Consider the following 23,821-nt stretch of genomic DNA (forward strand, 5'->3'; position numbering starts at 1 on the left):
TCAGGTTCTGAAATTTTACATATAATATGAAGAAATGACCTTTTCCTGAATGGAATGTGGGGAAGTATGGAGTCATCAAAAGTTTTTCAGTGGGAGAGGCAGACATAAATCTCTCATGCAGGAAGAAGGCTGGTGACGATGCTATGAATTAATTAGAGGGGGAAGAGAAATGCATATTAATAACAGTTCTTCTCACAGCTCTAAAATAACGTGTGCCAAACCAGTCCCAGGATATTTTATGGACAGCATTTTTAATAGAAGTAGCAGAGTCAGCAGAACACATTTCCCAAATCAGATGACAGAGCAGACAGACCCTCCGAACTGTACCCATTAGCTTTTGCTGCCCAACTTTTTTTTATGCGTTGAAAAGTAAAACATATGAGTTTTATTCATTTTCTCAATAAAGCATATGCCTAAGTTGATTGAGAGTTACATTCATTTTGTGCCAAACTATATCAGCTTCCTACTCTAATCTAATTCTGAAATGATGAAAAATTTTATGAGCCAAGTACTCTGCATGACCTATACCCTAGAAATGAGTTTAAGAATAATTGGTTAAGTTAATATTAGGAGACATCACGACCCACCTAAGCCAGTCACCTTTTCTATTTAGGATAGATATGCCTATGTGGTGAGGTCAAGGCCAAGAACAGGATGGATAGGTCTTCTGCAGCAGTTTAATAAATCTCAGATAAGACCCTTTGGCATGAGGTTTCCAATCTGGACCAGATATCGATCAGCTAAAGTGGTTCATTGGCACATCTCCCTTTGAAAAGTTAGTAGCTCCATCTTCCTGATCTTCAGGAATCATTAGATTCTCCTTGATTAAAAACAGTCTCTTCTGACAGGCTGACCCATATGTTATTGAGAGGGAGCAGTTAGTTAAGACTTTGGAGGCAGACCCTCCTACAGTCAAATCCCTACTGTGCCACTCACTAGTTGAGTAATAACCATTTAATAAATGTTGGATAACTCTTTTATGCCAACAATAGATCTACACATTAAGGATTACAAAGCCATGCCTTTAAAGAAACAGCTGTCTAGTAAGACAATAATATAAATAATGCACAGTAGAGAAAAGACCAGGAGCATGGGCTACACTCACAAGAAGGTAGCCAGAAAAGGGAAGTAAAATAAAAGATGTTCCACGGACCAATGGTGCACAATGAGGGTGTTGAGTCATTCCTCTGATTACCAAATCTAATGACCTAAAACAGAGTAAGATGTGGCTTATTTACATACTGCGCAAACAAACAATTTGTCTAGCTATACCATTGTAAGTTTTCAAATCAAAGAGAATTTAAGACATATAGTTTATACAACAAATATATGGTGATGTAGATGAAGTAAAAGATGAGCTTGAAAGCGGCAAGAGCTAAAGTTAGAGACACAAGCAAAGGATATATTATGTTTAAGTTGTACTCTAAGATTTGTTATTTACATATGGCTTCTAAATATTTTCCAAATTTATGTAAATGCTACCACCAACTGTGATTTGTCTCCCAGAAATGTGTGTTTTGATGGCTCGGTCTCCTATGTTACAACATAGAGATGGGAGAATCCTTAAGAACTGAGACATAGCAGAAAGCCGTTAGGTCATTGTAGCTCCACTCTCATGAATGGATTAATGCTGCCGCCAAGTAGTAGAGATGTTGCCACAAAATGACCACGCCTGGCTCCTCTTCTGTCTTGTTTCTTGGCTGTGTGAGCTCTGCTACACTTGCTCACACTCCTGTGAAGCCACCCATCATGAGGCCCTCTCCAGAGCTGAGCAGTTATGGACTCCATCCTCTTGAATCTCCAAAACTGTATGCTAAATTAACCTTGGATTTTTTTGTGAAATGTTCAGCCTCAGGTGTTTTGCTCTAACAAATGAACTAAGACACTAAGAATTAGATTCACTTGAATTTTGGGTCCTTTGTTAAAATATTGATTATAGTTCTCAGTCCGGTTGGGTTGGTTTTTTTTAATAATATGTGTGTCTGGTGTACATGTATGGCACATGTGTCAAGTGCCTGTGGAGGCCAGAAGGTATCAGATCCCCTGGAACTGGACTTATAGGCGGTTGTGAGCTGCCTGATTTGGGAGCTGGGAATTAGTCATCAACAAGAGCAACAAACAAAGTCTTCAACAGTAAGATAGCTCCCCAGCCACTAATTTTTTTCTTAATAATCTTTTAAATTTAATTAGAGTGTTTGCATCATTCCCCACTTCCTTTGCTCTTCCAACTCCTCCCATGTCTCCCTTACTTCCTCTCAAATTCATGACCTCTTTATTACTATTGTCCTATACACATACAAATACATATGCATATGCAAATATATAAATATAATCCAATGAATCCAATGTTTAGTGTTCCTTGTATATATATGATTTCCAGGCTTACCACTACGCATTCCATAGTCTAATCCCTGGGAAGGATTGATTCTCCCTCTCTCCACAGTCATTACCTAACTGTAGCTTTTTGACTAGGAACGAGGCCCCTTTGAGGACTTCCTCCTTCATTAGCACATCTGTTAGTGTTGTCATTGCTTCAGTATTTTTTAGGCATTCATATTACTGAGACATCATGGATGTAGCTTCCCTGCCATTTCTAGGGGAAAACAATCTCACAGGAGACTTCACAGTCGTCTGTCACTTTACAGTCTTTCTCCCCTTTTTCTATGATGTTCCCTGAACCTTAAGTGCAGGAGTTGTTCTGTTTCTATTGGGACCAGGCATACAAATTCTATTTCACCTTTTGTGGTTTTCTGTGTCTGTGCCTGCTGCAAACAGAAGCTCCTTTGATGAGGGATAACGGCTATGCTTAATATGTGGGTATACAGGTAAGTGTTTAGAATGCAGCTAAGAGTTCTATTGTTCTAGTAAAGTGGTGGGATAGGTTCTCCTCCAAGATCCATCCATGACCTCACTTGGCTATATTCCTGGCACTAGGCATAATTTGTCTTTTAATAACTAAATGTGAATTTCTAGAAAGAGCCAAAATTATGTAGCTTAGCTAGCTCTGCATCTGATCCTAATGATTAAATGTTTGAAAAGTATGAATGCTAAGCCAACACATTAATATTAATAGATAAAATGATGAGTTGTGTGTTATTTATTTTTGTATTATATACTAAGTAGGCAGACCTGTCAGACTCATTGGTCATTGAAAAATAATACTGAGAGAGGTGTATATGTTTTGGATTTTGGTCCCTGGGTTAATTTGGTATTAATAAATTAGATTAAGAATGCTAAAAAAGAAACTGGGTTTTTCTCTACATTATAAGTTAAAATTAAAATTTTTAATTTGAAACAAGATTTGGAACAGAACATCCTGCATGCATGAATAATGCTACTATACTACTAGAAGCCATGGGTTTAATGAAAATCTAAGTGCTGTTCATGGGATACCTTTCTATGAGTTATCTAAGTGCTGGTCATGGGATACCTTTCTATGAGTTTTTGACCAGTGAGGACCCATAGAGTTCCAAAACATTATAAACTATTGTGCCTGTTTTGTGGGTGACCACTAAAACAATAAAATCAGACCTAATGGCTTAAGACCTCACATACTTTGATTACAAGACACAGAGAAATCGAGGTATAATTGGGCTAGACAATCTCTCCCTTCAAGTCCCAAGGAACATCATAAAATTGGGGGCAGAAAGGATGTAATAAAAATGCTTCCAGGAGGTACTGAGCAGACTGCTGAGGGAGAAAACACACCCACTGTTTACACTGCTGGAAAACCTGTGTACCACCATATTAACCCATTAGGCAAAACATGCCCACTGGTGTAATACAGAAGCATAGCTGCTTTGGAATTAGACAACCACTTTCTGATTGGATTTGAGGCACACTTCATAGGAGGAAATACATGCCAAGTATTTGTAAGTCTGGTCAAACTCTGTTGAAACTGACTTCTAATATTTATATGTATAGCCATAGACTAGTGCTGCTCTCGCTCTTGGGCAAAGATACTCCTTTTGCTAGAGCAGACAATACTTAATGCAAAGGCTTAAATCTGTCCAAGGTATATCATGGAAAGGTAAGGGGCAGAAAGAATATAAGAGCTGGAAGATGGAGATTCCTATCATGAAACATTATGCCCTGTGAATACCTTGGTCCTTGGAGAAAGTGACATAGATGCTCTGTTTATGGCTAAGAGAACAATAGACACTTGTACTCAACACCTTGGTCTATGTTCACAAGGCCTGCATAGAACTGGGCCTCTAACTTTCATCTTAAATTTGAGAGGTACCTGAGGTCCCACCCCTTTCTGGGAAGCTATTTCAGTCAGTGTTTGTCTGGGGAGGGACTGTCATTTTCTTTAATGGTGTAGCTCACATACTAACAAAGAACCCCCTACCATGTTCATACAGGCAAACTCAGATAAATTCATTGGGTCAACAAAAGGGGAGAGAGACCAACAAGTAGGAAAGGAGATGAGTGGAGAAGAGACTCGAAGGGAGACGAGGATGAGAGAGAGTAATGGGGGCTGAATAGAATCACATTACATTGTGTTTATTATGAAATTATCAAAAGAATGGAAGGAAGGGGAAAAGAACAGGAAGGAAGGAAGGAAGGAAGGAAGGAAGGGAGGGAGGGAGGGAGGGAGGGAGGGAGGGAGGGAGGGAGGGAGGGAGGGAGGGAGGGAGAAAGGAAGGAAGGAAGGAAGGAAGGAAGGAAGGAAGGAAGGAAGGAAGGAAGGAAGGAAGGAAGGAAGGAAGAGAAATTGGACTTAGAGTATTACAGAAGGTAGTAAAATAGCACCACAGATACCTGGGAACGTCAGCACAAGTTAAACAGTGGGAAATATCTGTATACAGAAGGTACAATGTATCAATCTGCACAGCTTGTCCCAATAACTAATGTCACAAGACCCGGCCATATGACAGAGCTCCAGTGGCACACTCAAACATTTATTAATTAGATCCTCAAGAGAGGATTCATGGCGCTTGACAAATTTGCATGATATAAATATACTCACCATGCCATATCTCAAGTCATCAAACACAAAATGTGAGCTTAGGGAGAGACGCACACAGCTGGCTAACACCAGTTCATGTAAGCTGGTTCCTGAGCACTGTTGAAGAGTCTAATCCCGCTAGAAATTCCTGATAGTATGCTTTGGGTCACTTCTCCTTAGTGAGCCCTTACTCTAATTTAAAATAAAATCCTTTTAAGCAATAACACAATACGGGGTTGGGGGAAAGAAACCAAGCCCAATACATGCAAATGAAGTAATTTCTTCCCAAATGGCCCATCTGTTTTTTCACAATCCTCCCTGGGACACAGAACTCTGCTCCGTGCCAGCTGGCATCGCCTGAGCCCTGGGTAAGTCATTACTCATCCAGATGTATCATAATTTGCTCAGGTCGGGTCTGGGTGTTCTTTAACGCCTTAGCCTCTCTAACTCCAATCAAAAGACTTTTAAGTTTAAGTGATCATCCTTGATCTACCTAAGTAGAGGCTAAGGCCAAGGATAAGTAGATTCTAGAGGCTAAATCGCTTAGTGACAGCCAGGTTTACAGTTTCTATGTTTATCTCTCATGCCTTATTCCTATTTGCATGTTTATTCTATTGAAAAATTTTTACAATGTTTCATTTTCCTTCTCTTTGTAGTTGGGTAAAGGCGTCTTTGCAATTGCTTCCTGAAGGGTTGGGAAACAGACTGGGATGAGGTAACACAGATAATAAATACCTCAACTTTAACTACAGAGGGGGACTACAGCAGTCTCTCCCATCATCTGGCCAAATAATCAAAGTGAGTCTGTGGTTTACCAAACGTCACTGTCTTTTCCTGCTTGTTTTCAGGACACATCTGCTGGATTATGGTCTGTCTACATTGGTAAGTACTTCTTTACTTGGCCACTGTTGTATAATAGACAATAAAGGTTTTTTTTTTGTTTTTGTTTTTCTTTTGTTTTTAATTTCAGAGGTGGCAAATGGGGTGCTTTGAATGAGAATGGCCTCCATAGGCCCTTAGATTTGAATGCTTGGCCAGGAGCAAGTGGCACTATTTGAAAGGATTAGGAGGTGTGTCTTTGTTGGAGGAAGTGTGTCAATTGGGAGGGGTCCTTGAGGTTTCAAAAGCCCAAGTCAGACCCAGAGGCTATCTCTCTTTTCCTGCTGCCTATGGATCCAGATGTAAAACTCTGAGCTGCTTCTCTAACACCATGTATGCCTTCATGCTGCCGTGGTCCCTGCCATGATGATAATTAACTATATCTCTGAAGATGTAAGCCAGCCCCAATTAAATGCTTTCTTTTATAAGAGTTGCCATGGTCATGGTGTCTCCTCACAGCAATCAAACAATGACCTCAAAAGTACTTCATATTTTTTTAATCTGACTACAATCTTTGGGTTCTTTTATTGTTTAAATGTATTTTATTTTCTGTATATGGAGTTTTGCCTGCATGTATTATGTCTGTATACCACATACATACCTGGTGCCAGGGAGGCCAGAATATGGCATCAGATCCTTTGGGAAGTGAAGTTACAGATGGTTGTGAGCACCATGTGTGTGCTGGGAATAGAACCTGGATCCTCCTGAAGTGCAGGCAATGTTCTTAACAGCTGAACCATGTCCCCAGCTCCTCTGTTTGCTTGTGTGTGTGTTTTTTTTGTTTTGTTTGTTTGTTTAGATACTAGTCTTTTAATTTCAATTCCTCATAAAGAATTTTCATGGTCACCATCTCAGCAGCCTTATAATGAGGGGCCTTTGTACAGTTTTCTTTGTAATTACCTTGCTTATGATTCAAAATGCTAATTTAATATGGAGCTAGATTCCTGCCATGCATTCTGGGAAATCTCAGTCATGCTCTCCCATCCCATCTGTCTCCTCCCAACATGTGCCTCCAATTATACAGCTCATGTGCTACATGCTGCTATGTACTTCTTTAGAACTTTTATAGTTGTTGGGACTTTTTTCCCAATGTGTCATTATCTTTTTCTTCTAATTTCTATTCTGGTTCACTGACTCTCTCTTCAGCCATGTCTAATATATTAAGTTTATCTACTAGTTCCTTAGCTAATGTTACTTTACTTTTCAATTCAAAAGTATCATTTTGGTTTTTTTTTTTTTTTTTTTTTTTTTTTTTTTTTACTCATCGCTGCTTGCAGTTTAAATCTTCATTTATATGCTTAATTTTTTAATTACGTATTTTCTTCATTTACATTTCCAATGCTATCCCAAAAGTCCCCCATACCCTCCCCCCCACACACTCCCCTACCCACCCACTCCCACTTCTTAGCCCTGGTGTTCCCCTGTACTGAGGTATATGCTTAATTTTTAATGATATTTTACTTTATGTGTATGGGGCATGCCTGTGTATAGCATGTGTACCACCACATGTGTGCAGGGGCACACGGAGGCCTGAAGGGGGCATTAGCATCCTGGACTGACAGGCAGTTGAGAACTAAGATGTGAGTGCTGGGATCCGAACCTTGATCATCTCTGAGTGCAGTAAAGGCTGTCACCTGCTGAGCTCTCCAGTACCTGTACGCTTTATTATTAATCACAATTATTTTAATAATTGAGTCTAATGACTCGCTACTGAAAGAACTGAAGACCTGTATATAGTATGCTTTTGTTTATCTGTGAGTTTAAGCAATTTTTGCTGGTAAAATTTATAGAATGATATTTTAAATGGCTTTGTTTATATACATAAAAACATATGTAATTACATATATGTGTATGTAAATGTGTAACTATATATTACATATGTAATGTAACATATGTATATGTGCTAAATATATGTATATATATGTAAGATATCTGTAATATATAAAACATATATAATTGCATATATGTGTGTGTAAATATGTAATGATATATAAACTTATATTATATATAATGTTTTTATATCATATATGTAATCTATATTTATATATAATTACACATTTACACAAACACATATACATATATGTATATGTACATATATGTGTGTGTATTTATATATGTATGTATATATACATATATATATCAGATTATAGAGGTTGTTATCTTCTCACAAGGATTTTTGTTAATTTAGGGTAAAAGTTAGTAGCAACTCATCTTTGTCCAGTCCCATACTAAGCTTATTCAGGCAAGTCTTCATCTATGAAAGGAAGTTCATGTCTGGTTTTACTTTCGCCATAACCCTTCATAGAAACCTGGGTTTGTACGGAGGGCTTGGAGTGATTCACATCTCAGATTTTTTCTCTGGAGAATTATACAACTGAAAAGTCTGTGTAGCCTTGTGGCCTCTCAGCCTTTGATTGCTTATAAATAGACTATCTGAAAGGGAAAAGCAATACAAATATAAAAATCACTCTTCAATATTTCTCTTCATTCTGGGGTCATAGATCATCGAATCCTTAAATTATAATTCCTAAACCCCACCATATGCCTTCCTGCTGACCCCAATGTGCTCTTCTGCCACTCACCTGACATGTCCTGCTGAGCATTCTGACTTCTCACACCAGACAGATTCTAACTCCACAAAAAGGAACATCAAGGTAATAATAATAATAATAATAATAATTCCAACAACAGTAAATTCTCTTCTCCCAAACACCACAGCCACTCAAGTTCTGACTATAGAGCTAGCTCTTTGATACCCTCAAATTGATTTCCCTGTGAATCTTATCAAGGCTTTGTGGTTGTTCTCTGAACAAAGATCATTTGGCTATAAGCAGAAATCTCGGGCTGATGAGATGGCTCAGTGGGTAAGAACACCCAACTGCTCTTCCGAAGGTCCGGAGTTCAAATCCCAGCAACCACATGGTGGCTCACAACCATCCTTAACGAAATCTGACTCCCTCTTCTGGAGTGTCTGAAGACAGTGACAGTGTACTTACATATAATAAATAAATAAAATCTTTTAAAAAAAAAAGAAATCTCAAAGAAAATCAGTTGAGTCTGAATGTACTTCAAAGGCAGGATATGTACCAACAGGCATTATTTTTTAAGTGATGTGTGAGAGAGGAATTGAGTCACTATGAGACCTTTGACCCAAGATGTCAGCAACTGAGTTGTGATGTATAAATATGGACAGAGCTCATGAGAAGAAGTCTTTGCACAGGAATAGCTAGAAACAATTTTTGAGAAGATTAAGGTATGAGCCTGGAATTCAGAAAAGAGGTATAATCTGGAGATGTATTTTGAGAAGCAAAAATATATGTATAAGATTTACAACCAAGAAAGGGTTGAGGTTACCCAGTGTATGAGTACAGAGAGATCTAAAGAGTAATTCTGGAGGGATGCGCACATTTATGTAGATGCCAGGGAGAGGAGAGAGCATCAAAGGAGAGTAAGAAGCAACAGTGAGATGAAAGATGACTTGGGAGGAGTACAGAGTCCTACATTCCAAAGAGATGTGCTATCTGCTAATGAAAATAAGCCATTTCCCTGATGATTAAGGATGCTGAAGATTTTTTTGGGTCCTTCTCAGCCCTTCAGTATTCCTGAGTTGAGAATTCTTTGTTTAGCTCTGTACCCCATTTTTAATGGGGCTATTTGAATTTCTGGAGTCCAGCTTCTTGAGCTCTTTGTATATATTGGATATTAATCCCCTATCAGATTTAAGATTGGTAAAAATCCTTTCCCAATCTGTTGATGGCCTTTTTGTCTTATTGGCAGCCTATTTTGCCTTACAGAAGCTTTCCAATTTTATGAGGTCCCATTTGTCAATTCTTGATCTTACAGCACAAGCCATTGCTGTTGTGTTTAGAAATTGTTCCCCTGTGCCCATATCTTTGAGGCTTTTCTTCACTTTCTCCTCTATGAATTTCAGTGTCTCTGGTTTTATGTGGAGGTCTTTGATCCACTTAGAATTGAGATTTGTAAAAGGAGATAAGAATGGATCAATTCACATTCTTCTACATGATAACCGCCAGTTGTGCCAGCACCATTTGTTGAAAATGCTGTCTTTTTTCCATTTGATGGTTTTAGCTCCCTTGTCAAAGATCAAGTGACCATAGGTGTGTGGATTAATTTCTGGGTCTTCAATTCTATTCCATTGATCTAACTGTCTGTCGCTGTACCAGTACCATACAATTTTTATCACAATGGCTCTGTAGTACAGCTTGAGGTCAGGCATGGTGATTCCACCAGAGGTTCTTTTATTGTTGAGAATAGTTTTTGCTATCCTACATTTTTTATTATTCCAGATGAATTTGCTAATTGCGCTTTCTAACTCAGTGAAGAATTGAGTTGGAATTCTGATAGGGGTTGCATTGAATCTGTAGATTGCTTTCAGCAGGATAGCCATTTTGACTATATTAATCCTGCCAATCCATGAGTATGGGAGATCTTTTCATCTTCTGAGATCTTCTTCAATTTCTTTCTTGAGAGACTTGAAGTTCTTATCATACAGATCTTTCACTGCCTTAGTTAGAGTCACACTAAGGTACTTTATATTATTTGTGACTATTGTGAAGGGTGTTGTTTCCCTAATTTCTTTCTCAGCCTGTTTATCCTTTGTGAATAATAGCCAGAAGCTAGAAAGAACCCAGATGTCCCTCAACAGAGGAATGGATACAGACAATGTGGTACATTTACACAATGGAGTACTACTCAGCTGTTAAAAACAATGAATTTATGAAATTCTTGGACAAATGGATGTATCTGAACGATATCATCCTGAGTGAGGTATGCTCTCACTGATAAGTGCATATTAGCCCAGAAACATAGAACACCCAAGATACAATTTGCAAAACACAAGAAAATCAAAAAGAGGGAAGACCAAAGTGTGGATACTTCATTCCTCCTTAGAATAGGGAACAAAATACCTATCAAAGGAGTTACAGAGAAAAAGTTTGGAACTAAGATGAAAGGATGGACCATCCAGAGACTGCCATACTTGGGGATTCATCCCATAATCAGCCACCAAACCCAGACACTATTGTATATGCCAGCAATATTTTGCTGAAAGGACCTTGAGGCTATGCCAGTGCCTGGCAAATACAGAAGTGGATGCTCACAGTCAACTATTGGATGGAACACAGGGCCCCCAGTGGAGGAGCAAGAGAAAGTACCCAAGGAGCTGAAGGATTTGCAACCCGATAGGTGGAACAACAATATGAACTAACCAGTACCCCCAGAGCTCGTGACTAGCAGCATATATAGCAGAAGATAGCCTAGTTGGCCATCAGTGGGAAAAGAGGCCCCTTGGAATTGCAAACTTTATATGCCCCAGTACAGGGGAACACCAGGGCCAAGAAGTGGGAGTGGGTGGGTAGGGGAGCAGGGAGGGGGGAGGGTATAGGAGACTTTCGGGATAGCATTTGAAATGTAAATAAAGAAAAATATGTAATATAAATAAATAAATAAATAAATAAATAAATAAATAAGAAAGTCAAGCCAGATCACTAAGAACCCAGACAGAGTGATACAAGGCTATGATTCAAGCAGTTAGGAGGCAGAGGCAGGAGGATTGCTTTAAATTTGAGATTAGCCTCTCCCATATGACTTCCAAGAATATACAGAAATACTCTATCTCAGAAACACAAAAAAACCCTGGGAGTTGAGCATCCAGTCAGCCATCTTGGGTCACTGACAGAATTTATAGATATCATTTCAATATCAGGGTAGAAAGAAAGCCTGATTGTTATATGTCCAACATGAAATAACAGGGCTTTTTTTCTTAATTCCTATCATACTTCCCTCTATGTTACCTAAAAGGTTTGATATAGAGGAATATATTTTTGTCCTGAACATAACTAGTAGTCACATGTAAGACATAAATACTTTATATGGTTTCCACATCCTTCAAACTGTCATCTGGACTCCTCAGTCAGTGGTCTTCAGGGCTGACAATGTAAATGACTTCTAGAGCATACACTACAACAAATAAGTGCCACCAGAGACTCCCTCCACCGCCTCTGCTCCCTCCATTCAGGAACTGTAACACTCTCATTGACTATTTCAGCCAAAATTCAAACATGCCTCTGCCCCATGAATAGCATGCCCTGAGCAAAGGTATCCATGTTCATTCCTGTGGCCTCCCTTTCCCCCAGCCTGGAACCTGCTTGCTCAAGGGTGGAGCTACCTGCTCATTCGTCCTGCCACGCCTACTGCTGGAACCTGCCTTTGCTGCCTGGAGGCACACACGTGTTCGTCCTGCTACTGGACCCTGAGTTACTTGGCGGGAAGCTGGGTTCCCTCCCCCTTCCTTTATAACTGAGTGTCGGAAAATAGTAAAATTGAGCCTTGATCAGAACGTTTGTTGTCTTGGCTCCATTCTTTCTTCCGCCCCGTCTAGATTCCTCTCTTTTCAGATCGAACTGCCATTCTCAGTTGAACCGTTCGTGTTGTGGACTGTGGGCAGGCCGCAACAGTTGGCGCCAGAACTGGGACCTGAAGAATGGCAGAGGGATGCTAAGAGAAACGACTGCTGTGAGGAGCTCCACAAGAAAGGAAAGGATCTTTGTATCGGAGGAGCATCGGATCAACGGACAGGTACACATGCTAGCACTAGCCTAAAATTTCAGTTTTGTAAAGTGTTGCTGAGGATGCGGTAGGATACGAATCAAGTTTGAATCAGTGCTGACACAACACTGTTTCTGCTTGGGGTCAGTAGTTCATTAATCGGAACTAGATACGGAGACAGGCGGTGTGCCGCAGCTTTTTAGAAAGCTGCTTAGGTGGAAGAAGGAAGGGTTTAAAGTCATGGATCAGGCGGTTGTTTTTAGTTTTCAGGAGTTGTTTCAGGCCAGAGGAGTAAGGCTTGAAGTACAATTAGTAAGAAATTTTTTAGATAAGATAGATAGCTGTTGTCCATTGTTCAAAGAAGAAGAAATGATAGATTGTGGAACCTGGGAGAAAGTTGGTGAGGCCCTGAATATCGCTCAGACAGATAATTTTACCCTAGGTCTCTGGGCGCTTGTAAATGATGCTATAAAAGATGCAACTTTTCCAGGGCTAAATCTCCCTCAGGCGGAGCTTGCAGTATCTCAGGAGGAGTGCCTATCAGAGAAGGCCTCCTCAGAAAAAGATCTTCTTAACTCAAAAATTGATAAATGTGGAAACTCTGATGATGGACTGAATTTTAACAAAAATCACTCAGATAGAGGAATTGCCCATTACCTTAATGAGAATTGGTCCTCTTGCGAATCTCCCGCTTCACCTATAGTCACCACTTCGGGAGGTGCTACTCATAGGGACACAAGGCTAAGCGAGTTAGAGTTTGAGATTAAGCTTCAGAGGCTGAGTCTCTTAAGATATTTCTAGTTTAGATAATGATTAATGTGGTTCCTATCCTAAATAGTAAAATTTAAGATAAGATATAAAGCAATGCCTCTTTATTAAAGCGTTAAAGCTTGCTTTAATAGGTATTCATAGGTATTAATTGATATCCAAACTTCGTAATATGATAGTAATGCTTCTAATATTGATTTTAACAGTGATAAATTGTTTTAAACATAGGTTTTGCTTTCCCAAAGTTGTAGATATTATCCTAACCTTGCACAAAAACTTAAAAATTATGGTTAAAACTGCCATTGTTCCATTGACTGCAGCTTGCAGTTTGATTGCAAATTTAAGATTAATGCTCAGATTAAAAAGTATTTTACCTTTGAGTCAATACAGGGCTCGGGGCAGCCCCAGAGCGGCTTGTGGCCCTTTCTTTTGCTTTGCAAACAATGCCTAAAAAAGGTTTTTCCCTGTGTTCAAGAAAATTTCTTTTTAACAGTGTTACAGATCTATTCAGATGTTTAAAATAATGCTTAAATTCAAAGATTTTTGCTTCTAGTAAACTGGTAATCACTAGAAAATTTTGCCTCTACGTATGGCTAATATAGCTTTACATTATGTAAGAAAAATGTTTATTGTTTCTGCTTCTTTACAAGAAGCCAAAAGTTTTAATCTTTCAGTATATATTGTTTCCTAAGTGGAAAGTATTTTATTAACTAATGCTTCTCAAGGGAAGTTTACCTTAAATCCTTGCTTGTCATTTTTCCAGTTTAGACTAGCTTCTAGCCTTTTAACTTTATGGCAATAGTACATCAGAGACTGTATATTCAGACTTAGTAAAATTAGTCATTTAATAGAGTCATAATGATTTTTCACTCTTCTTCAGTGTGACCAGCCATTCTAACTCAATCTTAGACTGGTCTAATATTCAGTTCAATTATTAGAGATTCCTATTTTCTAAATTACCTAGCAAAGTTAATTCAGAGCATTTCCCCCAAGGTCACCAAAGGCTCATCTTGCCTTCACCTTATTTGTCCTAAACTTTTTGCAAACTGACATTAAAGGTCAGTCTGCAGTGGAACGCCACTGGCACCCAGTTACTTCTAATTCTTATGCATTGGTAAAATAGAAGGACGCCCTGACTAATAAATGGAAGGGTCCAGATCCAGTTCTAATCTGGGGAAGAGGCTCGGTTTGTATTTTTTTCACGAGATGAAGATGAAGCACGGTGGCTACCAGAGAGATTAATTCGTCAGGTAAACACAGATTCTGTCTCTTCTCGTAAGTATCATTCTAAAGACTAAAATTCCTCTTGTGCTTAGAATTCAGCTGGGAGTCGAAGCTCCCAAAAAACTGTTTTCCTCTGAGCCAACTCCCCTACAGGAGGCCGGAGATTAGCTTTAGTTTTACAATTTGCATCTAAATAAAGTACCTTGACTTCTCCAAACAGAAAATTTACATTGCTACACTCTCATTGTTTAGATTTCTTCCTTTTCTCAAGCAGGTCAATCTACATTCTCCGGTTCTCCGCCCCTAAGAGCAAACAGGTGGTACTGCTAATCTCCCTTCCAAGGACATCCCAACACGTGGCTTTCAGCCTAAGATAAGATTTAGATTTACCAGGAGAGCTAGGGAAGTAGAAATTTCATATATATTTACAGAGATTAGTTCTTATTTTGATAGAGATGGGCTTAGTCCCTTAGCTGGCCTCTGGCTTTTCACCCTTGCTGTTACTGCAAGGTGTCCTTAGTTCCTCAGGCTATTGGAAATAACAGAGATGAAGAGGAAAGACTTTCAGCTCCTATTTTAACCAAAATTAATGGTGTTAATACTGATATAATTCTTGTCTAGGCCTTGCTAAATCTGAGGTTGACAAGTCTCATATAGAGACCGCGCATAGCTCAGAACTGCGCTACTGATTCATAATCATATGAATACAGTATGGGTACCGCTTGGCGCAGGAGATTACTGCGGAGGGAAGGTCCAGCTTGACCGTTTCTGAGTTCCCTGTGCGACACACCTGATTTGAAAGAGGTTGGTATCTGATTCCAGCTAAAAACCAAAAATACTTAAGGCTCTGCCTCCCCTCCCCAAAAGATACCAAGAGCCACAGATGTGAGTTGTTATAACACTCACGGGAGAAATCAGGTCAATGTCCACCCAAGTCAAGGTTAAAGGCCCACTCATCTATGGATGAAAAAAAATCATTTGATCACCTCTGTTAAGCATTGCCTATTTAAACTTAATTAATAGGGGGGAGAGAGGTTGGAGACCTTACTGTCGTAAGGGCAAGCCCTTCACTGCCTCCCACCCAAATAAAAAAGCCAACTGGCCTTGTACTAGGAGCCAGCCAGTCTTACCCCCTTCTCCCTGTTTCCCCTGCCTGTCACCCAAAATTGCGGAGGATTATCAGCTCAGTGTTATTCTAAATTTGTTTAGTTAAACTCAGCCAGGGTTCCAATGCCCTACTTAAAATGCAAACAGGTAGTTACCTATTCAGCACTAATTAGCATTATAAAGTCAGAGCCTATTCTGTTAGTGGTTTACTAGGATAATAAAGACAGTCTTAGCCAAATACAGTTTACCATTAGAAAAGTTAGGGAATCCCACGGAAACAGGTTTTTTCTTTAGCCCTAAGAACTCAGGCAGAACTATTGAACATAAATAATTTTTCTGCCTCAGGCCAGCCCCTTTTTTATTTTTGTTTGTTTTGTTATCTAATGGGAGGAGATGTGGCCTCCCTTTCCCCCAGCCTGGAACCTGCTTGCTCAAGGGTGGAGCTACCTGCTCATTCGTCCTGCCACACCTACTGCTGGAACCTGCCTTTGCTGCCTGGAGGCACACACGTGTTCGTCCTGCTACTGGACCCTGAGTTACTTGGCGGGAAGCTGGGTTCCCTCCCCCTTCCTTTATAACTGAGTGTCGGAAAATAGTAAAATTGAGCCTTGATCAGAACGTTTGTTGTCTTGGCTCCATTCTTTCTTCCGCCCCGTCTAGATTCCTCTCCTTTCAGATCGAACTGCCATTCTCAGTTGAACCGTTCGTGTTGTGGACTGCGGGCAGGCCGAAACACATTCCACCCCATTTTCCCCACTAATCACTCTTTACTATTGAGTGGTCCCTTAAACATGTTTCAGATCTCTGGTCTGTCTAAAATTGAACTTCAGGGAATATTGGAAACAGAGGACTCTCCCTGAACCCAGACACTCTGGCAAAAATGTCAGGTTCTTCTCTTCCTGTTCCAAATAAAACTTAGCCTTTTCAACATTGCATTAGAGTGACAAATTTTCATGTTCTGACTTATTTTCGTGTTTACCCTTCTTTAGCTATGCCTCTTCAAGTCTCAGGAATTGAATACCACGATGCATTTCCAGCACCACACCAGCAATTACCCTCTTCCCTTGCATCTCACTTGGTGGTTTGAACCTGTTCACCATCAAGGTCAGTCTGGAGACTAGCATCTAAATCTATGCTCACCCTATGCCTAGGCAGAAATAGATGTGACTCCTCTCTGTCATCACCATATATGATTATGTAATGTTCAGTGATGATGAACTAAAACCCCAACTGATACTGACAAGGTGCTTTTTTTATTTATTTATATTGGAAGCCGACAAAGGTCATATGAAAATCTTTCCATTTTAGCCCAGCATTCATTTGACTCATGGATGAATAACACTGTGATTCTGTGTTCCACTTCTATGAAGTGGTCACAAAAGAAGGAACCAGGAAATACATATATGATTGATTAAAAGTAGAAATATCCTGCTTAGATGTTAATGTTTTCTGATTAGTGAAGCTAAAGTTTTATTTTAGAGGTCAACATTAAATTGGATTTTCGATAGCTTCAGTGGAAATCCCCAGCCTTGTAGCTGCCTCAGTCAAATGACCTCACAATTGATTGCTATAACACAGGTCAATTCCAACATGGACATTCCCAGACATATGGCTTCCCTGGGCTGCATTCCTCCAGAAAAGCAACGCAAGAGTCCAGATTCTTTCCAGGTGTTTCTTATACCTTTTCTTGGTAGACAAAAGGAAGAGAGAACAAGTAAAGGCCTGAAATCAGGGATTTTGTGGCCAATCTTTGAAAGGGCATGGGTCCTTTCTACAATCTATCACTCACCAGAAGTAATTCGTAATTTTAGTCTGACTTGAGGGGGAAAGACAAATTCAGTGGTCCCTTGTTCCCTAGAAAAGGAACTCACTGTTTTTAGCCCAGCCATGTTTCCAGTTCACCCTTCTTTATCTCTTCTCTCTATAGGAACCACTCAAATTCACTACATCTTGTTCAGATTTCATGGTCTCTAGATGGCGTACAAATATTCCATCAAGTCTTGAGGTGACTCCTTATGTTATAGTAGCCTGTGAATTAATGAATGGGGTATCCACCTACTGACACCACACATATGCATGCAGTAAAGGCACAGTTCACAGGACAATAGCTATATACATTCACCTTGGCAAAGAGAATAGGTGAGAAAGTCTAGAAACCAAAGCACCCCCAATCTTAAAGGCCATTCAACAGAAAGCATAGTGGATTCTGGTACAATGGCTAGAGATGTTACTAAATAAGGCTTCTCTGAGTTATTTTCTGTAACACAGACTATCTTCGGAAAGCTCACCATAGCCATTGATCTCTGTTACCCTATATAAAATGAGAGAGAATACCAAACCCTTGGTGGGGATCCCTGAAGCTAGCCTTGTGTTCAAGCTAGCCTAGAAAGTCCTAGGTTACAATAGTTTAGACATTAGAAACAACCAGAAGATTTTTCCCCTGCTTGGTTGTGGTTCATATTAAATTGTGTAAAATTCTTCATGAACTTCCCAGGTTTCTGGTCACTTTGTTCCCCAGTCTTTGTAAGCATCAGAAATCTCATTCAAAGACCTGGCATACATACAAGTTTTAAAGATATTTTCTCTTTCTGCTTCCTTACAGTATAGAAGGTACTTAGAAATGACAAATTCTGGATAATAGTGTTCTACCTAAAAGAAGTGTGTGTGTGTGTGTGTGTGTGTGTGTGTGTGTGTGTGTGTGTGTGTTTACTTATCCTTAAAGATTCACTGGCCTGTTCATAGTTTCCTGTCCTTCTTACCCCCATTTCTTTTCTTCCTTCCTTTAGTTCTTTCTTATTCTTTTATTTGGAATTACATTTTGACTGTGTCTATTCTAGGAATGGTTTCTTTCTAGCACTGAAAACCCTGCCATTTCAGATCCTCCGCACGTTCTCTTATTCACTTTTGCAAACTAGCCAGTGTTTCCCAAGTTTTTCTTGTACAGACACAGCCACAAAACCCACACACTACTGAAATTATGCTTCTCTTTTCTTCTTCTACAGCCCAGGTGCTCATGTTTAATGAACAGTTTTACCAGCTCCTCTGCCACTGAGTATAAGGATTAACATTATTTTGGTAGCCAGTTTTAGTTTCTTCACTGATACCTGCTTGATGTTAAGGCAATTCAGCATATCATAAATTCACTGTATGACAGTGTTTCAAGATGGAAATGCCTATGTTTCCATAGGTTAACCACAATGGCATGTATTTTGAAGCTTATTGGATTAGTGATATAATTTTTAAGCATCCAGTCCAATGCAAATAGTTTCATGATTCTCTGAAGTGGTTTTGCTTCAAACAGTGATTGGTGGTGTTGATCCTTTTACTTACTATGGCTGTGCCATTTAACAAATTCAACCGAATCCTGGAATGATCCAGTCAGCAGCTGGAATATGTGAGAAGAGAAGAACAAGCGGGTTTTACGGCTGTGCCTCATATGTACACGTTTCTCTTCCAGAATCCAAACATACCCAACTTAGCCTCAAAGAAAGATGGAGAGTGTCTACTCATGTGATGAGAGACAGGAAATAGGAAAGCTAAGCTACTACCAAGTTAGAAGAAAGTACAGCCGGAATCACAGACTATCCTAATGCTGCCAAGCAGACATCACCTAAATCTAAAATATGCAACCAAGACATAGGGGAAACCCAGCTGATACCCTGAAAGTCTACCTTGCTGATATTTTAGCTAAGAAACATTGAGAGCATACTATCTGATGGGATCACTTCCCATTGTTTTATAATTATTAAGGCATGGTTCATTAAAATAATCCCAGGGAGGAGTACTCATTGTGCAGATTTTTCCCAGTTCAGACCTAGCTTTCATCCCAAGTTCTAGAGATTCACCTACTATAATATCACAGTGGATTCAGTTTCTGCATGAAATTCTCAGGGGATTGGTTTCTTTACCATGCTGTTACCTAATAGTACATGCATTCTCCCTCTCCGCTATACAAACAAATTTTTAGATTTGTGTGTCCACCTCTCCCAACCTGTAGCTGATCGCACTTTACTATATTCCCATTCAATTCTTGGAAAATTACCATCTAGTGTATAGAATGGCATCCTCATTTACTTCTGCTCTCAACTTGAGACACAACTAAGAGACATCTGAAGGAGTCTCAGTTAAGGGGTTGATTATTCAGGTTGTCCTGTGTGTATGCCTGTGGGATGCTATCTTGATTGTTAACCCATGTGGTAAGGCACAGCTCACTGCAGGCAGTGGCACTGCTAGGAAGATGTGAATATATTATACAAGGGTAGCTGAGCATGAGCCTATGAGTGCGCAGGGGAGCAAGCCAGTACACAGCATTCCTCCATGGTTCCTGCCTTCAGGTTCTTCCCTTGAGTTCCTGCCCTCACTTCCCTCAGTGATGTACTTTTCCCCAGATACCTGGAAGTATAATATAAAATGAACCCTTTCCTCCAATTAAGTTAATTTTGGTCAGAGTATTTTTATCAAAGAAACAGAATGAAACAAGAAAAAGTAGAAAGAAAAATAATAAAGAGGAAATACATGATATACACTGATGGGCTCATAAGAACCAGACAGTCATGCCTCCTTTTGGAGAGTATAAACAGGGACTCAGGCTCAGTATGCCTGTTATTTAAAAGTTATAAGTTAAGTGAGTAAAACAGTAAATATAATATAATTTATCCTCCTAATAATTTATCCTCCTACTTGGAAAAATATATAATATTTTGAAATACTGGGCTGAATCTAGAATTCTAGAACTCAACATTCCGTAGCAGAGCACAGTTGTTTGGAGAAAAGTTAATCTTCTTGGAGAAAAGTTATGCCCTTCTATCCTCCTTTTTCCACATATGGACCCAGCCTACATTGCAGAGTCATCTGGAACATATGGATGGACAGGGTACCCATGTGTACGCATCTGTTCTATGTCCATACCACTACAACAGCTAAGCACCTCTAAGACAGCCACCAAGCACTGCTTAAATACAAAATGCCTAGGTTCTGAGCATCCAGAACATAGTCTAGGCAGGCAGGGTTCTCCATTGGAACCTCCCTTAGGCCTAACAGAATCCCGGTGCTAGAAGAAAACCATAGATCCATGAGACTCAGGGAGTGACTCTCTGAAGAGCATCTCAGAGGACATGGTTTCTTCCCTGGATTTAAGAGATAGCAAATCATGTCACCCTCCGGACTCCACAATAGTGAAGACTTGGAGATAAAACTGAAGTCCTTCAGGCCTAAAGAAAATGATTTCCTATGATAATACAGAAAACACAACAAATAAAGAATGCCAAAATGATACTATGTACCAAATGCAGAACAAACCTTCCTCTTTTCCTTTTTTTGGTTTTATTTCATTTTGTTTGTTTTTGGGGTTTTTTTGAGATAAGGTTTCTCTGTGTAGCCCTAACTGTCTTGAAACTCACTCTGTAGACCAGCCTGGCCTTGAACTCAGAAATCCACCTGCCTCTGCTTCCCAAGTTCTGAGATTAAAGGCATGTGCCACCACTGCCCGGCTAATCTTCTTCATTTTAATCTCTTTAAATTAAAGAGAATTAGTAGCTATGAATTAGGAGGAGAGCTAATCTCTTTGATTAAAGATGCATATTTCGGTGCTGAGAATTGAATCCAGGTCCTCAGGTATGACATACACTGAGAACACAAGTCTACAAAATGCCAGGTAGTTTCTATTAATATCAGACATAATGAGAAACATTTCATAAGGATAAGATATTGCTTCATCCAAATAACACAGTGAGGCTGAACCTTCACGTATATCATAAAAGAATTTAAAAATGTATCAAACAAATTGAAAGGACCAAAACAGCAAACACATCCACAACAACAGAAAAGAAATGGGAAATAGGTTCATTTACAATTATAGTAGAAGACTGTGACATTCCTCCATTGGCAACTGGTAGATAGGCAGATGGAAAGTCAGCAAGAATATAAAACACATGGATAACTATTTCAGCTGACGTGACCTATCTGACATTCATGGAAGGCTTCACACAATTTCAACAGAATTTATGCTTTTTCCTTGAACATGGAGCATTTACCAAAACAGACCATATGCTAAGTCATAAAACAAGTCTTGAAAACTTTAAAAAATAGAAATCATACAAACAAATTTGCTCAGACCATAACGCAGGGAAATTAAAAATCACTGTAAAAGGTATCTGGAAAATGCCACATATACAGAAGTTGAACAGCCCAACACTAAATCACACATGAATCCAGAAGGGAAATCACAAAGAAAATTAAAATATATTCTAAACTGAGTGACCATGCAAATGAAACTTTTCAAAATCTGGGAAGCAGGTAAAGGAGGATTTAGAGAGGACTCTAAGACTTGATGCTTTTGTTAGAAACGCATGTACATTTGGACTAGTGACCTAAGATGTTGCTTTTGAAAACTTAAGAGAGAAAGCCAATGGCTTTCTATCATCCCAGCACTTAAGAGGCTGAGTCGGGAGAATCAAGAAAGAAATTTAGTCCAGCCTGGGCTACATAATAAAACTTTGTCACAAACAACAAAGCTAGAACAAAACCACCAGGTCAAATTAATCTCAAGTAGATTATAAGAACTGAAAAGAGGCCAGAAATACAACCACACATTCCTGGTCATTTGGTCTACTACAAAGGTGCTAACATAGTTCAATCCAAAGAGAATAATCTTTGCAAATGGAGCTTAAACATATATAAATATGTACATAAACAAATATCTATTTATTTGTACACACATATGTGCTTGTATGTATTTTTACAGATATATAATTTCCCTCATCCTCCAGGAAGCAAGATAGGAGAAGGGTTTCATGGCTCCCTTCAAGAACATGTCCACCAACCTAAGGATCTACAGTATGCCTCAGCATTTAAAGGGTCCACCATTCCCAATTAGAGAAGTCAGATTCAACAGTCTAAATGTTCAACTGTATACATGTTTGCAAAATTTGAAAAAAGATGACTGTGTGCCACAAAGGAGAGCAATACTCACCAAGAATGATGTGCAGGGGAGAAGACTGATTCTGAAGAGGCATGGGGACAATTTGAAGGTCACAGGCATATTCTGTCTCATAATTATGGCTGTGGTCTCATGAATCTAATAGTTGGCCAAGGCTTATAATATGGTGTTTGTAAATTAATGAATGCTATTCTACATACATTCAACTCCAATATAATTGATTTTAAAGAATATATAGCCCAGAGCCAGGAGAAATGTCTCAGCAGGTTAGATCATTCATTGCTTTTACAGAGGATCCTGGTTTGATTCTCAGCACTCACAGTGTGGTTCACAACCATCTATAACTCATGTTTGTCTGTCACCTTCTGACCTCTGTGGTCACCAAGCTTGTGATACATCTGATTCATGATACATGTGCATATAAATAAACATATATGTGCAAAACATTAAAGCACATGCAAATAAAGAAACGTGAAACAACATGAATAAAAATAAATAAACCTAAAATAATAAAAGTTAAAAGTAAATAAATCTGAAATGATAAAAGTAAAATAAATAATGTAGAACCTAGAGCAAGATATGCTAAGTCCAGGTTCAAAGGCAGTAATAGAACAATAGAGCTAAACAAGTTATATTTACTACTTACGGTGAGTATCAACCCTGAGTATATGCCCTGGGTATAAACATTAACACCCCCCTACAGATATCAATGATATTTGATATTTACAGGGGGATTTTTTGTACTGTACACTTCTCCAGACTTCTTGAATTAACCTTTAATCTGGATAGCAGCCCTGGTAGTGAGTCAAGTCTCACACTCATGGCAAGGCCAGCACTGTGTGCCTTCCAGGAGACAAGGACGATGAGCCTGTGGCATTGTGAAAACAGATGATGGTGTTGTTGAATGATGGGTTTGTGCCAGATTGTACTGAGTAAAAACAAATTGGGAAAATGTAAAACCTGCAACAAGAATGTAGGCTGCTTCCTTTAAGAAGTGGGTTGCAGTGGAAGGGGAGACGGCTCACTGAGTAAAATGTTTGCTGCAGAAACATGAGGACTTGCGTTTGATCCCCAGAATTTGCATACGAACATGCATGGTAGCGGTGCGTTTAACCTCAGCTCTAAGGGTCATGAGCAGCAGGTCAATAAGAGACCCTGTCTCAAAAACATGGAATGACGACATTCAAGGTTGACATCTGGCCTCCACATGCACACAGACACACACAGAGAGGGGAGGAGCTGTGGGAAGACTTGATACAGAATTATTATGGTCAGCAATAGACACACAGGGGCAGGGGTGTGAAAAGACGACACAAAATTATGGTCAGCAGAATACTTGTTTTCTTACCATCTAAGATTTCTAACACATGTATATAATATTTAAAAAT

General features: G+C 39.3%; 1 pseudogene; it reads left to right on the plus strand.

The window, feature by feature from the left end:
• The window catches only part of LOC110300188 (disks large-associated protein 5-like), an 89,649-nt pseudogene that overhangs the window by 24,384 nt on the left and 41,444 nt on the right, over positions 1–23,821 (plus strand).

The sequence above is a fragment of the Mus caroli genome, unplaced genomic scaffold (genome assembly GCF_978045245.1).
Source record: "Mus caroli unplaced genomic scaffold, Mus_caroli_1 scaffold_10, whole genome shotgun sequence".
Taxonomy (NCBI): Eukaryota; Metazoa; Chordata; class Mammalia; order Rodentia; family Muridae; genus Mus; species Mus caroli.